Genomic DNA, 18,337 nt, shown 5'->3' with positions numbered 1-18,337 from the left:
TGGTGGTGGCGGAGTATTATCCCGCCTATCCTTCACATCACACTCTTGATGACATCTTTGAGGCATTTTGAAATCACAAAAGGAAAACTCAACTCGACCAACGCTCTAAGCATCCTCAAAACTCAAGTTCAATTTACTAACTCAACTTTAAGGAAACCCTCACGGTCACCTTAACATTCATCTGTAAGGCAATAAGCACTCACGAAATGCTAACAAAAAGACCACTCGAGTCCACAAAATATATCCATCAGTAGAATGCCTCTTTTTAGAGGGCTTACATAAAGGGGTTATTTAAACCCTACAAAAACCATAGTATCTATCGTAATGTCCCTTCTAAATCGACACCATTAATAGTACTATGTCTCGGTCTGGACCTCCTACGGTAATTGCTACCAGTTAACTCATCTAGTTGCTACTTTAGCACACTAGGAACATCCATCTATTTAACATCAGTAGGGTACTAAATTCGCATGCTTATCTATCATCATGTCAAAATCTCAAGTACCAGTATCTCCTAAGTAAGTTATATACATCACAATGTAATTGCAACTAATCAAAAACGAGGGTGTACCGCGCATACTCTCAAGATCATCCTTAGCTCTAGCCTACATCGACTTCTCTTCTCATCCTCATCAACTCTAGCCCTCCTCGGCTACTTCTCATTCTCATTATCGTTTATCATTTTATCATCTTTGGTAACTGATACTCAAGGATCAACTCGATATCTACTACACTCTTCTAGAGTCCTTGATAGAAAACAAGCATCCGGTCAGTAGATCCGCATAGAAAATCTGGGTATCTGTAACAAATCCCATCTCCTGTGGGTCCAATGCTCAAGACGACATGTCTCATCATATTGAGAGGCTTTCTTCCTTGCTCAATCCTACCACTCGATTGGTAGCACGGGGACTAGGTGCACGATGCCATCCAGTCTAGTAACAACCATAAGGCGTTCATCCTTTCATAGTCTATGAACATGTGTTTGAAAATCTGCTAGGGTATCTCTGTACCACATATTGTACGCCTCGTCCTCGTATCCGATCTTCCCTAAGTTCGATCTCACAGCAGTCCACTTTTGTGCAGTGCCAACAGTCCTGGCCAACCTATAAGGAGAACTTAAAGGTGACTCTAGGAACTAACTCTACTTAGCTCCAGCAACAGAAATAAACAAAACATAACTTAGCAAAACTCCTACTAAGTAGTACTGTTTTCTTAAAACTCAAGCTCAAAACATCTAAATTCTCATCTCGTCCCATCTTTACATAGTAGGTAACCTCTCTAAACAATGATATTAGATCCCTTAATCTAAATCATCGCGACTCAGTAAGACAACTCAAACAATTCTCTCTCAAAGCCATCTCCAAAGACTATGGCTCATGATACCTTCTCAAGTACCATTCAGGTTGCGTGAGCAAAACTCGCGTCACAAAACATCTCAAACATATCGTACAATATCTCATTGCAGCATGCTAATAACTCATCATTAATCATGCTATTATACTCAAGCTCATAACTCAAACTCATAACTCATACCAACAAGTAGTTAAAGCAATTGCTAATTATCTCAAGCTTTATCTCTAAGTTCTTATTTCATCCTTCTACTTAGTAGAAAATCTCTCTTAACAATGACATTAGATTCCTTCATCTAAATCATTGTGACTTATCACAACTGCTCAAACAATTCTCATCACAAAACATCTCAATTACATCACATCATAACTCATAATTATGCATCCTCAATCATATAACATCATATGATATAAACGCTCTCATGATTCATCATGTAACATCAACATATGCTCTTACAACATAATAACTCATTATTAATCATGTTGTCATCCTCAAACTCAAACTATGCACCTTTAAAGTATAACATCATAACTCATCATATAACCTCAACATCATGCTCTTCAAAATTTAACGTCAAATAAACTTTGAAATTTTACATACCTCGTTGAGCCTGGTGTGATGGTGCGCTGAGCTCATGGTTGTTAATAACTATTAGTCTAGTGACTCATTCTAGACTAAACTCAAGACTTCTAATTCAGAGCTAACCTTCGCTCTGATACCACTCTGTCACAGCCCGCCCTAACTATGGATAGTTAGGCCGAGTGATCCACGACTAGGGATGGGGTTAAAGAAGAAGGGGAAGAAAAGGGGCGTCATTTATAGCCGTAAAACTTACTCATCTTAATAAAACTCGTCATTTTTATTCATTAATACTCAATTGAAAACAGTCTATGAAAGACAGCATAAAACTTAATTAATATCATTAATCAAGTTATACATCGTATGAAACCATTCTCTTAAGACTCAAAGTATGACATAACATACTATAACATCAACAACATCTTGCAGCGGAAAGTAGCTAGACATATGTATGAAGAAATATTCTAGACAGGTTAACTATTTATTAACAACCCTGGAGACTCCGCTCATTGCAGCACCATCATCACATCAGCTCAACCTGCACATTTAGAAAACATATGCAGGGCTGAGTACAAAAGCACTCAGTGGGCACGTATGCCTAGGTATAAAAATACATGCTTCAAAACTATAAATTGTCATGCCATCATAATCAGTACAGCAAGGGAGTTTTTCGCTAAAAAGGCCCAAGCTTACTAAGTTCATTTGTGATTCTTAAAGTTCGTCTGATCAGACTAAGTTCTTTTGTAATCTATCATATCTGGAACTGTGTGCCGGAGAGGTGGCCACCTCTCACGGTCACTTGACCGGCCAACCCGCTAGATGACTCACGGTCACTGGTGTACACTAGTCCTGGCAGGATAGCTATCAACTGCTCAGGACCCGAATTCGATTGCATCATTGGCAAAGCCAAAGCAGATAGATATCATACTAAAATTTAAACATTTTATGGCAAGACAATACTTGAAATAACTTTAACTCAAAGATTTTGTCATGAAATAACTTGCTTGAATGTAACATTTAAACTCATTTGATATATATATGAAACTGAAATTAACAGTTAGATCATCTCATGCATTCATTCGTATAAGAGGCCCACGATACGTAGGGGATCTCTATATACGTATAGTAAAAGTAATGCCCACCTCGTTGTGTCTCTGTATCAATGAGTAACGTCACTCTCTCCCTCAAGTCATTACTTCCCAAAAGGACCTTCATCGTTATGAAGAATTGGTGAGAAGTTATAAAAGAAACCTCGATTAATAATCTAATCTCTTTTATGAAACATTAGTATCTCTAATGTTCATCTCTCTTGATTGTTAATCAATATAACAATTATTATCTCTCGTCATTACTCATTAATTATAACATCCTTATGTTATAATTAGCAGCGCTTCAATTAAAAGAAATATTTAACACATCGAAAAGTCCACTTTCTTAGCAGATCTATTCGCTCTCATCTCGTCTAATTAACCGATTAGAAAGTTAAACTTTCCATTAGGCATGTATTTGAGTCACGGGTCAACAAGAATTGACTATGCTCAAATTCTAATTTCACTAAAAATTTCGGCATGACCTATTCATATATAATGTCAGCCACGAGATTTCAACGCGTGAATCTCACTACGTGAACTCGTCTCTCGACTCAAAACTTAACATCTTGACATCTTTTCAACGCAAACCAAACAATTCAAAATCATCAAAACTCTTTATCAGTAAACTATCATTTATACTCGACACCAATTGTTCGAGTGTCAGATACCAACATTTATGTGCGTTAATCATAACTCTCACAACTCACACCATTTAGTCATATCGTATCATCCATCAAAACAAATATAATCAAGTTGTTTTCTAGAAAGTTTTGCTGTTTTTGTGTCATCTTTAAAAATTCATAACAACCAACTCAATCATCATAAACTCTCATACCAATTGATCTCAAAAACTTCATGAAGTGTAGTTCACTCTAAAAATGGTAGTTAACCAAAAAGGTTAAAGGTTTTTGGAGATATTGCTCTTTTAGTGCAGGCTGTCAAAGATTGACAGTTTCTGCCAATTTTGTTTAGGCCATTAGAAACCAAGGCAAACCTTAATAAAATTCCATCAAATTTAATCATCCAAAACTAAAGGTATCCTTGAAGATTTGGTTAAAATTTCACAAGAGAAAACGTTCATATGATCTGCCAAATAAACAATGAAACTCATACACTTTTACTGTTGGACAAATATGACAGCAGAACAGGGCATTTTTGAAATAATAAACTGCTCTGTTTCAGAGGTCATAAAAATTGAAATCTTATGTTTTTAGAAAAGTATTGAAGTCTAGTTTCGTTTAAAAAAAACGGTGATGCAAAATCCTTCATGGATTAATAGATATAAACGTTTTTGTGAAGTCTACCAATAGTTGACAGATTCTGTCAAGGATTTTTCAAAATATCTTTAAAATAGCAAACATCATCCAAAAGACATGAAATTTTGCAGCAACGAAATACACATATCATAGATAAACATACTAAAATTTCAGAGCCATCAAGCAATGAGAACTCATCGAAACATAAGCTTGAAACTGCTGTAAAATTTTGACAGAATTCCAGTTTTAATTTCGTTCAACAATTATCATCCATAAATTGTAAATCAATTAGCATGCTCATGTGATATCGTAGAACACATATACGCAATAATATTCATTATGCAACGTCTCTAACTTCACGAATTTAAATAATCATACTCTAAAAATTTATACAATTTTCGTGCTTGGAAAAATACGAATTTAATATATATCGATTCTAGCATACCCCTAAGCACAAATATCAAGTCAAAACGATCAAACAAAAATCGAAAGACAAGCTAATATGTGAAAAACGGGCTGCCCTCATGGGTTTCATAGCTACGGTTCATTCCGTTCTTACTCCCTTCATTAAACATGCTCAACATCTACCCAAGAACAACATACTAAAATTTCACGACGATCCAACGTCGTTTCAAAATAAAGTCGAGAATCGACGTTTTTCGACTTCGACGAAAATCGAAAAGAAAACCATCAAAACGTAGGTAGAGATCTTACCTACTTAGATACGTGATCGAAAAGATGATCGACGCTCGTCTCGGTGCTCAAATCGGAGGTCAAAAGCTCCAACTCCTCAACAATGGTGTTATGCGTGAGTTTAGTGTGTGTTTTAGGTGTTGTGTGTGTTAAAAGTGTTTGGCTGAAACAAACGTGTAATATGTGTGAGTGAGTGAGTTTGGGCGGTTGGGGGGTGGTTAGGGGTAGGGTAGGTTAGATATTTAGGATATTAACCCGTTAGTCGTTAAATATCTCGTTTCATCTCGTTTTAACGACTAACTACCCATATTATTCGTTACTCGCCCTCTCAACCTCTACTCACTTTCATTACACTCGTAATTCTATATAAATATAGAAAATACAAGCTCGTTCTCGAAATTCTGATAAACGAGCTCGGTTCGTTTATCGAGAAATCCCGGTTTACTAATCACTCGTCGTCCAAAAATAAAAACTTTCATTATTGGACTCGTATCGAAAAACTAAGAATATTTCTAGACGACGTGCACGTAAGATTTTGAAAGTCGACAAAAAGACGAAATAGCCGTACTTTACTATTCATCGTCAAAAAGTCAAAAATTTCAAAAACGTCTTAACGGACTCAGATTTCACTTCCGAGTTCACCGTTCTCATACTCAAACTCAAATACGGATATAAAATCCCACATCATTCTCACATCATCAAAAGAACATCTCAACATTTTTAAAATATAACAACAAAACTTCATATAACTCTTCATCTCTTTACAAAGTAAATCAAACAAGGGATCTAAACCCTAATTACTCAAATTCAATCAATTAAACACGTCATCAAAAGCCCGGGTATTACAATATTCATATTTTAATCAAAATTGTGGGTCCCTTTAATAAATTGTGGCCTAATTGCATCGACTTTAATAAATTGTGGGTCCATTTCTCCACTCAACTAATAAAAATACACTTTTTCTTAAAATCCGTGTTTTGCCTCCTAGGCCAACAATTAGTGGCCGGAGGGAGTAGTATTTTCATGAAAATATCCTAACTATACATAATTACATTTAAATGTTCACAAAATCAATCAAGATAAGCCATTTAACCTTACTGTGTCGTCTTGTAAAGTATGTAATCCATAGAAAAACGATCTATTACTACATTAGTTTTAATTAGCCTAATATAATTGACACATGCTGTCGTATTCTATCAAGGTATTTGGATTTAGAATAAATTAATAAATTTTTGTTATTATCGCTGAACTTAATTTACTATAGTCGCCTTTATATAACATCTACTAAGGAATGAGGACTAATTCGAACAATGCAAGATAAAATTATTAAGATAAATACATAGATACAAACATTTAGTAATTTTTATATTTTAATATTTTTTATTTGAATTAAAATAATATTAATAAATTATCATGGTAATATATATTTTTTAAAATATATATTTAGATTAAGATTAAAATACATAAGAAATTAATTTATCTAAGAATTTGAGATTTATTTAAGAATTTGAGTCTATCTATAATAAAGATGATAGGTTGAAGTAAATAAAATAAGAGCTCAAACATGACTGCATGAGGCCGAAATTAGATATATATGATTGGGATATAATTAATGCATAAGAAATTAGATATAGAAATTTGTTGATGATAGGTTCGATATTAGATATATAGAAATTTGTTGATTAAAAATTTAGAAAAAATAAGAATGAATGAGAATTGAGAAAAATTAGAATAGAGTGATTCTATTACGCCACGTAGGATAGAGCTTATTTTACTTATATATATATATATATATATATATATATATATATATATAGACTAGGAGAATGTGCATACGTGGCCACGTAAAATCAATATTTTTATTTGATAAAAATAAAAAATGATATTTATTATATTAAATTTCTTAATAAGTAGTAATTTTCTATTTAATTCTATAATCATAGTAAAACTTGTTTAAAATAATATTTATAAATTAATAAACTTTATAAACTAATAAATTTATCTTATCCTTACTTGGATCCATTTAAAAATTTGTCAATTTTAATAAAATAATAAAATTAATTTTTTAGATAATTCCTTTATAAATATATAGGTCTCATTATTATTATAAATTAATAGTTAGTAAAATACTCCCTCCGTCCCGCCAAACTTTAGCAGTATTCCTTTTAAGGCTGTCTCGCGAAGTTTGAGCATTTTCTTTATATGACAAAAGTTTTTTTTTCTTCTTCGCCTTTTCACTTTTTAACTTATCACACTTAACACACAAAATACTAACTCCTTAAAACCCGTGCCGAAAAGAAATTACTCAAGCTTGCGGGACGGAGGGAGTGTTGCAATTATGAATACTACAGGCACTTGTTAAAATATAAACATATTGTTGAATCATCTTCATCTTAATTGATCATCAGTATTACTCCCCCCGTTTTTCAAATTACTTCCTAACTTTTTTTTAACTCACCACTAATAATACCTTATTTACTCAATTTTTCATTACTTTTCACATTTTCATCTTAAAACTTGCGTCCCTCCCTCATACGAAGTTATTTGGGGATAGAGAGTATTAGCTGCAATAAATTGATAGATACATTATACATGCATTTATTTAATTTAAATAATACTTCTCATTTATTTTTACACATTATAACTTGATTTAAAATTATAATTTAATAAATTAATAAAACACTATATAAATTAAAAATTATTAATTAATCGATACAATTTAATGCATACGTGATATATATCCTATTTATTTATATAATAATGATTTATTGTTATTTTTGTTTATCTAGTTAAGTAGTTAGCTTGTATAAGATATTTATTAAAATCAGATTTATATTAAAAGAAAAAAAGAAAAAACCTAAAGAACCCGAAGATGCACAAGGGAGCAAACAAAGGGCCGAGCCTCATTAAAACCCATTTAAAGAAAACCCAAAGGGAAAAATTTTAAAGGGGAAAAAGAGTACTCGTCTAAGTACAAAGCACCAACGTGAAAAAAAGAACAGAAACAGACACCTGCCAGAGAGGGGAGGAGAAACTTCGGAAGCTCCGGCCTAACCATCGCCTCCAAGAAACCCCGGACCCCTTCCTGACAAAAACAAAGATCCAGCAGAAAACCGATCCCCAAGCAAAGAAAAAACAAGAAAGCTCGTTTCCACTTGTAAAAGCTAAGCAGGAGAGCGCATCTACGACCCAATCTACTCTCCACATAAACGAGACCTGTCGCCAGGCCAATCTGATAAGGAAACCCAGACCAGCCTCGACACAACCAACGGGATCCGACCTTGTATAAGATATTTATCTTTTTTATTATAATTCTAAAAAGAGTTTCAGATATATATCATGTAGATTTTGAATAAGGTAATACTCCAATAAATAAATATATTTTTGTAGTATTTTAATATTTAATAAATTAATATATTTTTTCTAAATATATAATAATCTACATAATTCATTTTTAAAATAAAGTATATAATAAAAATATAATAGATAATTTATATTTTATATTCAAAATACTTTTTATATTAATTTAAATATTGAATTTAGCATTGGTTGACTAAATTAAAGGCAGTTGGTTGCTTGAGATGGATGAAAACTTTGAATGTCCAGACCTACATTTGGCATTCATTAAAGGGACGCACGTAATGTCAGCTAATTTTGTGGTCAAATGACTCAAATTTGGAGATGCGAAATGTATGTGTTTGGCCGAGCTCACGACCCCTTTAAAATTGCTAAAATAGAAATTTTATTAAAAAAGAAAAAAAAAAAAAAAATAGGACTAAAAAATCCGTGAGAACACAGACGCAAACAAGGGCCGAATCTCAAAGGAACCGTGAAAAAACAGAACAAAAAACAGATGAAAACACCCGCAAAAGATCAAAAATCAAAAAGGACGTCCTCATCCAAATAAGCTGCATCGTCCAAAATATCTCCCCATTTTTCCACGAGCCCTTTAAAATTGCTCATAAGTTATGTGGGAGTTTATAATTTTTTTAAAGTATTTAATAAAATAAAGTTTATGAAGTGTAAAAATAAGCTCTAATAATTTATAAGCTCCTTAAAAAATAAGTTCATCTACCTCAACTTATTGTCTCATTATTTTATAAGCAACATTCATTTTACAAAAATAATTCAATTATAATTTTTTAGTTTCATCATATGTCATTATAATTTCATCTCTTTTTTTTATTTTCTCTCTCTATTAAAAGTTTCTCTCTTTAATTAAAAATTCTCTCTCTTTAATTAAAAATTCTATCTCTAGCTTTTAAGTTTAATTATCCAAATGTTTTGACAACTTATAAACTCTTAAAAACTACATCTTATAAGCTATTAATGAAACATTTTATAAGCTCCAAGAGCTTATAATCTCTTTAAAATAAGCTTAGTCAAACACCCTCATAAATAGTGTTCTTTTTTTAGAAACTCCCCTTATATTTTAAACTCCATTCATACTCAATATTTACAAAATACTCACCCTTTACTTTTACATATGTGACAATATATTGGCTACTTTTTAAACAATTTGGTTCCATTCGATTAGAAAAAGGTCTATTTGAATTTCAATTCGATAGTAAATGAACTGAACTCAAATTTAATTTTAAATTTAACAATTTTAGAGTTAAGCTCGAGTCTGGTAATATTCGATTTATTGGACTTACAAACATATTCACAAACCTTTATTTGAGTCGACACATAAGTCTTTATGAAAAAAAATTGTAGAGCCAGACTTGAGTTTAGATAACAGGTTGAACAAGAGCACATTTTCAATATTTATTAGCCTTTCAGAAGTTTGTAATGAGCTCGAGCTCACATTATTTATATGAATATTAAATGAGTCGAGCTTGAATATGACATTATCAAATATCATACGAGTAGAGCTTAATCAACAAGACATAAATTTGAACCGAACTCAAACACCCGAATATTTAAATAAATTGAGCTCAAACCAACTAGCATTTGATTCGACTTGTCTCATTTACATCCCTACATGAACCGACAAATTGGCATTTTGACCTTTGAGAGAGAATAAGATTCGACAAGTTGGCATTCTAACTTTTGAGAAAGTATAAGATAATACTTCATCCGTCCTGTAAAATTAGTTATATTTTTTTCTTTTTGGGGTGTCCACAAAAAATAGTCCTAATCTATTTATGGACACTACCCCACAATATATTACCCTCCATATATCAACTTATTTACCTATGCTACTACATGGTGGTACCCTCTCTCCACTCACAATACAATTAATTATCATTATTAACACTATATTTATAGTGGAATCCTTTCTCCATTCATAACATATTTTACCATTTTTATTAAAACTCGTGCCACCACTCCTAGGACTATTTTTATAGGACGGAGGTAGTAGAAAGAAGTTGAATGGATTTACAAAATAACATGAAATGATATTTAAATTAGACATATTATATGTAATAGGAAAATATTCTCTCTCTAACATGAAAATTCAAAATTTCACCATTTGATTTTTTTTTTCAAATCTCCTTTATTTGTAATTATTCTTCCTTTTATATTTTTCTTAATTCGTAATTATAATGATAAATGACATATCACAATTAACATTAATATTTATTTAGTAATTAATAAATTAATAAAGACATTACAAAAGCATAAATCAATTAATATTTTTATATATTATTAGTAAATATTCAGTACCTAACTCTAAATGTGATGTGTGCTATTAAATGATTTGTTGGTGTTAATAGTAATAGAAATAGTAAACATTAAAATATAGTAAATTCATTAAAGTGTGTGTGTGGATGTGTTTATTGTGATGCTAATAAAATTATAAAAATGAAAAGAAGTTGTTGTGTTTGGAAAGAGACGAGTGGTTGTAGGGATTTGTATACTACGAAGCATCATATATATAATAGGAAAGGAAAATGACTCATCTTACATGGCATTCTCATATCTCACCATTTCAAAGTCCCTCTAATCTCTTTCATTTGCAATTATTCCTCTACATTTTTAAATTATACTCCCTCCGTCCACGAAATAAACTCCCAGTTGGGGTTCGGCACGGAGACTAAGAAAGCTGAAAAAAGTGATGTAAAGGTGGTGTAAAAGACTAAAAGGGTAGTGTTTGTGTATTGTGATTACATTTACTAATCTTTAACTAGCATTTGATAATAATAATAATAATAATAATAATAATAATAATAATAATAATAATAATAATAATAATATAATAATAATAATAATAATAATAATAATAATAATAATAATAATATTAACAACAACAACAACAACAATAATAATAATAATAATAATAATAATAATAACAACAACAACAACAACAACAATAATAATAAGAATAATAAAGATAATAATAATAATAAGAATAAGAATAATAATAATAATAATAATAATAATAATAATACTAATAATAATACTAATAATAATAATAATAGTAATAATACTAATACTAATAATAATAATAATACTAATAATAATAATAATAATAATAATAATAACAACAACAACAACAACAACAACAACAACAACAACAACAACAACAACAACAACAACAACAACAACAACAAGAACAACAAGAATAATAAGAATAATAAGGATAATAATAATAATAATAATAATAATAATAATAATAATAATAATAATAATAATAATAATAAGGATAATAATAATAATAATAATAATAATAATAATAATAATAATAATAATAACAATAATAACAATAATAATAACAACAACAACAATAATAATAATAAGAATAATAATAATAATAACAACAACAACAATAATAATAATAATAATTAATAATAACAACAACAATAACAATAACAATAACAATAACAATAATAATAATAATAAGGATAACAATAACAATAATAAGGATAATATAATAATAATAATAATAATAATAATAATAATAATAATAATAATAATAATAATAATAATAATAATAATAATAATAATAATAATTAGTTTTGGGGAGACTAATTACATAAGTAATGGTGGAATAAAGTGGGCCCAATAGATAAAAGTGTAGTAAATTTAAAAGCAATGGAGGGTATAATTGTCCAAAAAACAGAGTAGGAGTTTATTTCGTGGACAAATATTTAAGGGCAAGTAGGAGTTTATTTCGTGGACGGAGGGAATATAATTTTAATTTTTATTTATATTGAATTCAATCATGCATTCGAAAGACTACCTTAATTCTTGTGCTTCGTCATTATCTCCATTTATTATTTCTATTTATCTTAAGTTCACATTATATACTTTCTTAATTTATATATTTATTTATTTTTATTTGTATAATGAAAGAATATTTTTTTAGTAATTTTCATTTTTTTTTCTTTCTAAAACTACGTACTAAGTTCAATAATTATTCTTCATGGTGACATAAAATTGATCAAAAAATAATTAAGAAAAGTATCTGAAAATAATTATTTCTCGTATTAAATTCGAGCATGTGTATACAAATTCTAAATGAATTTTGTAGATTATATATATTCCAACATTATAAATACATACATATTTTTAAAATATAAAAAGTTTTATATTATTAGAACGAAAAACACAACACCATTTGGTCTATTTCATTTTAAATTTCACATTAATTTTTTATGAGACACCACCAATTCAAAATTTAAAGAAAATGATTAATTTTGTAAAGTATCCCACATCGATTTTGTATTAGACTTCATCAATTAAAAATCTAAATAAAATAATTATCAATTTTTCATGAGATTTCACCAATTCAAAACTAATGTGAATGATTTTGTGCATCCATTCTGATGGACACGACTCTATGAAACTCAAATATAAATTAGAGGCATAAAAGCACAATAATTGATTTATGGACCACAACTAACAGTTAAAATATATGTGAGTTGTTGCAAGTATGGTTACAGATTAAAATAGAAGCTAAGAGCATAAACCAACATGGAGACTAAGGCGTGGCAGAGCTGAGCAAATAGTAAAACCAATTATAGAACGGAGTCAGTCCTGAATGAAGTCAACCCTTAACAAAGTCAACCCTGAAAAAGCCTACAAAATTAGCCCTAAAGAAAAATAAAGCGAGCTTTGAATGAAGAATTGTCAACATTGAAAGACAGAAAATACATGTAATTCAAACTACGTTATTTGGACCAATACTCTTTTCCTTTACTGGTATTTTTTCCATAATTTTTTTGTAATAATTTACATTTAATTAATTAGATAGTTTATAAATTTAAATAAATTTAGATAATTAGTGGGTCTTATTATACGAGTTTGAGATGAGAATGGGTAATAAAATTATTTTTTTTCAAATGGGTCTGAATATTAAAAGACACGCTTACGCAAATTCTTCTTTAATTTTTAATCGTTTGTTATTTATTCTATTAATTAGCATTAATATTAATATTTACATGATAATGTTCATGTATTGTGGTAGATATCAAATCATTGTAACAAATTATATTTATAAATAAAAATTAGTTCGGGTAATCATTAATACTCATTTTCTTCCTCGGCTGGCTTCTGATCACTCTTCCTTGATCTTTCAATGCCATGAGGGAGGTACCCCCTCGGCGTCAGAATTTTAAGTTTCTTTATGTGGTTGCTTCACCAGGATTTTCAAGATTTCGTTTAGGATTCTTGGCAGGCGCCCACGAACGTGAATTGCCCCTTGTTCTCGGTTATGGTCAAGTTGAAGAGGCTGCGTTTAAGCCTTAAAAATTGGAACAAGTAGGTTTTTGGGAACATGGATGAAGGAATTTCTCATATGCAGGCTTCTCTTGAGGGGATTCAACTGCGGATCGCGGAGGAGGGGTACTCGAATTCTCTCTTTGATGAAGAAGTGGCTGCTCAGGCGCGCCTCAGCACCATGCTCTTGTGCAAAAGCTCTATGCTGCAACAAAATAGTTGTATTCATTGGCTTAATGATGGAGATAAAAATATGTCGTTTTTTCACAGCTCTTTCAAAAGATGGCGCAAACAACTCATGATCCCTCAGCTCAAGATTGACGATGTGGACTCGTTTGATCAATATGTCATTGCGGCTCACATCGTGGACTATTTCTCCAAGCTGTTTTCGGATTCTATGCCTACTGCGGTTACCATTACCGAGATTCAAGAGGTGGTTAATGCTAATGTCACTTCTCAGCATAATGTTTTGCGTTCTAGCATCCCAGCGAGTGAAGAGATTAAAGCGGCGGTTTATGATTTGGGTGGTGATAGTGTGGCTGGTCCTGACGGATTCTCCGGAGTTTTTTCCAGCGATGTTTTGGGACGTCATTTAGAGTGATATCATTTTGGCGGTCAAATTTTTCACTAAAAATTATCTTCCTCGGGGTCTCAACTTGAATACCCTCATTCTAATTATCCCCAAAAAAGAGTTGGTGGAGACGGTGGCGGATTTGAGACCCATTATTTTCTCCAATTTCTTTTTTAAGATTCTCTCAAAAAATTTGGCAACAAGGCTGAGTTCGGTGGCTGCTGAGTGTGTTTCGCATAATCAATTTGGTTTCATGACTGCATTATGCTTGGGTCTGAGGGGGTTAACTGCATGAAACGATCATGTCAAGAGAAAAACATGGACTGTAAAGTCGATATTAAGAAGGCGTTCGACACTATTAATTAGCATTTTATCATGTGTACTATGCGTGCGATGGGTTTTGATCAAACTTTTTTGATTGGTTCTCCACCATTTTCTCTTCTGCTCGGCTGTCGATTTTCTATAATGGGCAGCTCCGAGGATATTTTCCCTACTCTCGCGGGGTGAGGCAAGGCGACCCTCCTCTCTCGCCAATCATTTTTGGCATTGCTGAAGACGTTCTTAGTTGTTTGATTTTGAAGGCCGTAGAGTCTAAAAAAATCGAGCCCATGAATATGAATCGAACTCATTGTTTCCCCACCCATCTGCTCTATGCTGACGACATTCTCATCTTCTGTAAAGCCTCTACTCAGAATTCTCGTGCCATCCGAGATATTCTTCAATATTATGGTTCCCTTTCTAGTCAAATTTACAGCCGTGAGAAATCGCACATCTTCTTTGCTTCGGGGGTCTCTTCTTGTTATCAAAGGCAAATTGCTAAAATTCTCCGCTTTCAGGTGGGAAAGCTGCCCATGGTTTATTTGGGCGTGCTCTTTTTGTTGGGATGCCCAAATCGATACGTCTCATTGCTGTTAAGGATCGTATCATTAATAAATTCTCCCGTTGGAAATGTCTGTAACTTTTTATGGCGGGCAGAATTTGTTTGGTGAAATCGATCATCCAAAGTTTGCTTGTGCATACGATGATGATTTATAGGTGGCCTTGGTCACTTATTAAGGAGCTTGACATGGCTTGCGGGAACTTTATTTGGTCGGGTCACATAAGCAAAAGACCCTCTTGCGCTGTCAGCTAAGAGCGCGTTTGTGGGATAAAAAAGGAAGACGGTCTGGGCCTCTGCTCGTTCGATATGATGAACGAGGCGTTCCCTATGAAGTTGGCTCGGAAAATGATCTCAGGGCGACAATTTGTCTATGATATGATGCAAAGTCGTTTCTTGGATAATTTTGGCAGGCCACGCATGTCGTTTATATCCTCCTCGGTATGGATAAGGGGTAAGCAACTTGTTCCAGAGCTGATAGAGGATTCCTACTGTCTCCTGGGAAATGGCTCTTCGGTTTCTTTTTGAACGGATGACTGGTTGGGGTATTCCATCGCCGATAAGATCAACATCCCGATTTATATGCACTCTAGGCTTCAGCAATCGGTGGCGGACTACCTTTATGATGGTGTTTGGCACTTCTCCCTGAATTTTTTGGATGAATTTCCTCACATTGTCTGCAACATCCTTTTTTTGCCGATCGGGGGTGACGAGGACATGCGGTTATGGAAACCTACGGTTCATGGTGAGGTTACCTCTGCCTTGGCATTTGCGTCGCGATGTCAACACTTCCCGCGTGTTTCCTGGGGTCTCTGGCTTTGGGAAAAAATTATCCCAGTTCATTGATCTATCACGTGTTGGCGGGTTATCTTAAATCGGATTCCAACTCTTGAAAAACTCATTGGAAGAGGGTTGATTTTGCCGAATTATTGCTCATTTGCTTATATGACCACATCTTTTGGTCTTGTGAAAAAGTTAAGCTGATATGGCATAGTTTTTTGGAGTGTTTTGCGCAGCCTGAGGGAAGACATTGCACCTATATACACAGCTTCCTAATCTTCTCGTGGTCGACTAATATGAGTTCTCAGCTCAAAAAATTCTGGAAAATTGGAGTGATCACTATTGTTTGGGCTTTGTGGTCAGCTAGAATAAAGAGCCATTTTGTGTTATTCTTTATTTTATTAAATCTTCTTTTATGGAAGTCGATGCTGCTTTCGTCAAGATGGGTCACATAAATAATAGTTAGGAAGATAATTTAGTGGTCCGCCAGCTGGGTATCAGTGTGCAGCAACGACCTCCTCCGAAGCTTGACTCGGTTTACTGGTCTCCGCCTCCTTTCTCTTGGCTTAAAGCGAACATAGATAGTTCGGTTGTCGACTCTCCGGAGCGTATTTGCGCTGGAGGGGTTTTCAGAGAATGGCGTGGCTTTGTTCGGGGTTGTTTCCATGTGGGAGGAGGGATTAGCTTTGCCTTTTAGGTAGAACTTTTGGGCGTTATTTCATCTAAGGTTTGGTTTGAGGCGGATTCTTCGTATGTGGTTCACATCATTTCTACTAAATCTCGTCGTGGCCCGTAGCATTTTGTTGCGCCGGGTGCACTCGCGGTTGGGGTCTTAAGGGTCGGATCCTTTTGTTTGCTCCGTGACAAGATCGTCATTTGTCGGTGTTGAGTTCTTGTTCTTCATCGTTTGTCTCTTGTTTTTGGTTGTGTCTTGTTGGTGGCTTGAGCAGGGCGATGATTAGGCCGAAGTTCTTGAGATAGCCCTTCCCGCTCTTCCACCTTTTTTCTTCTCCTTTAGACGAGTACTCTTTTTTCCTTGGGAAGGGTTTTCCCTTGAGAGTTTTTGTTCTCAAGGTTTTAATGAGACTCGGGCCCGTAGTTTGCTTTCGTTTGTGCATTCATGGGTTTTTTTAGGTTCTTTTTTTTCTATATATACAACCATATTTTAATAAATAAATTAATTAAAGAAATTAGTAAACTTAAATAAATTAATGGACATGTGATACCTTAAACACGAAAAATAATTAAATAAAAATAAAATTTTAAGTCAATCAAGATATCAATCTTAGCTCACCTCTATAAACATGAGAAATGGAGCACACAAATCAATACACCTTTTGACGCAGAAATTTTCACCCCCCCCCCCCCCCCCTTATAGGTAGTGGTCGAAGATTGTCTTCATTTTTCCTTTGATTTTTGTGCTCGTTGTCCATCCAACATTCAAGCTTTAGGGGGAATAAGTTAGAAGAGTCGTAGTGATAAGTAAACTCACAACACATCAATGTAAAACGATAAATGAAAGAGAAATGAGCTAAAACCTTAATACCAAAAACATCAGAAAAATTGAGAGAACTCTATTTTGTATTCATTTTGTGGTTGAAGATAGAATGAATTACAAAAAGGGATATAAACGTAAAATCTACTCTTCACGTACTCCGCGTGTATCCTAACTTCCCCGTCATAATCAGCTGTGTCTGTCTCCATTATAACTGATTCTGCAACTTCTGTCGAGGCAAGAAATATTTCGGATTCTAACTCTGGCAAGGTGTTCGGTGAACTCCTCTCGGACTTTGGATCAGGGAGGCTCCACTTGGGTCCAACACTTGATGACCTCCACCTTGATATAAGCTTTTAGGCTCCACCGTGGCATTTAAGTGTTGAGCTCCTTGTAGGCTTCACCACAATCTTCATGGTTTAAGCATCTTGCAAATGCCACCGTGGCAAGAAACAAAACTTTACAAGCTTTACTCTAATGTGACAATAGCGCATAGAAAGTTCCACCGTGGCACTCTTCACCATGGTACTTGATAGGCTTTACGAATTGGGCATCTCACAGGTAATGCCTTCATAATACTCGGTCAAGCTTACGGCTTGAACGCCTCCTGACTTAGGCGTCCCATGGTGCCACCGTGGCACTCCATCATTCTCAAGATTTTGAACTCCTTGAAGTTACACCGTAGTATCAATCTTCATGACTTGGGCCCCCATGGGTGCCACCGTGGCACTTAATTCTATCGCATGACTTGGGCACCTCATGGATGCCAACGTGACACTTAATTCAATCTTTAGATTTAAACTCTTCATAGGCAACTCCTTGAGGCTCCACCGTGGCACTCAATCGAGCCTCTTGTCCTTACAATTCTAGGTGTCCAATAGATGCCACCGTGACACTCTATGCCTCTTTACGACTCGGGCTTAGGAAAGCGAGAAATCGAACTTTATTATTTGATGTAGGATTTACTCCTCAGCACGTAGA

The sequence above is a fragment of the Salvia miltiorrhiza genome, unplaced genomic scaffold (assembly GCF_028751815.1).
Source record: "Salvia miltiorrhiza cultivar Shanhuang (shh) unplaced genomic scaffold, IMPLAD_Smil_shh original_scaffold_392, whole genome shotgun sequence".
NCBI classification, from domain to species: Eukaryota; Viridiplantae; Streptophyta; class Magnoliopsida; order Lamiales; family Lamiaceae; genus Salvia; species Salvia miltiorrhiza.
This window is presented reverse-complemented; position numbering follows the sequence as displayed.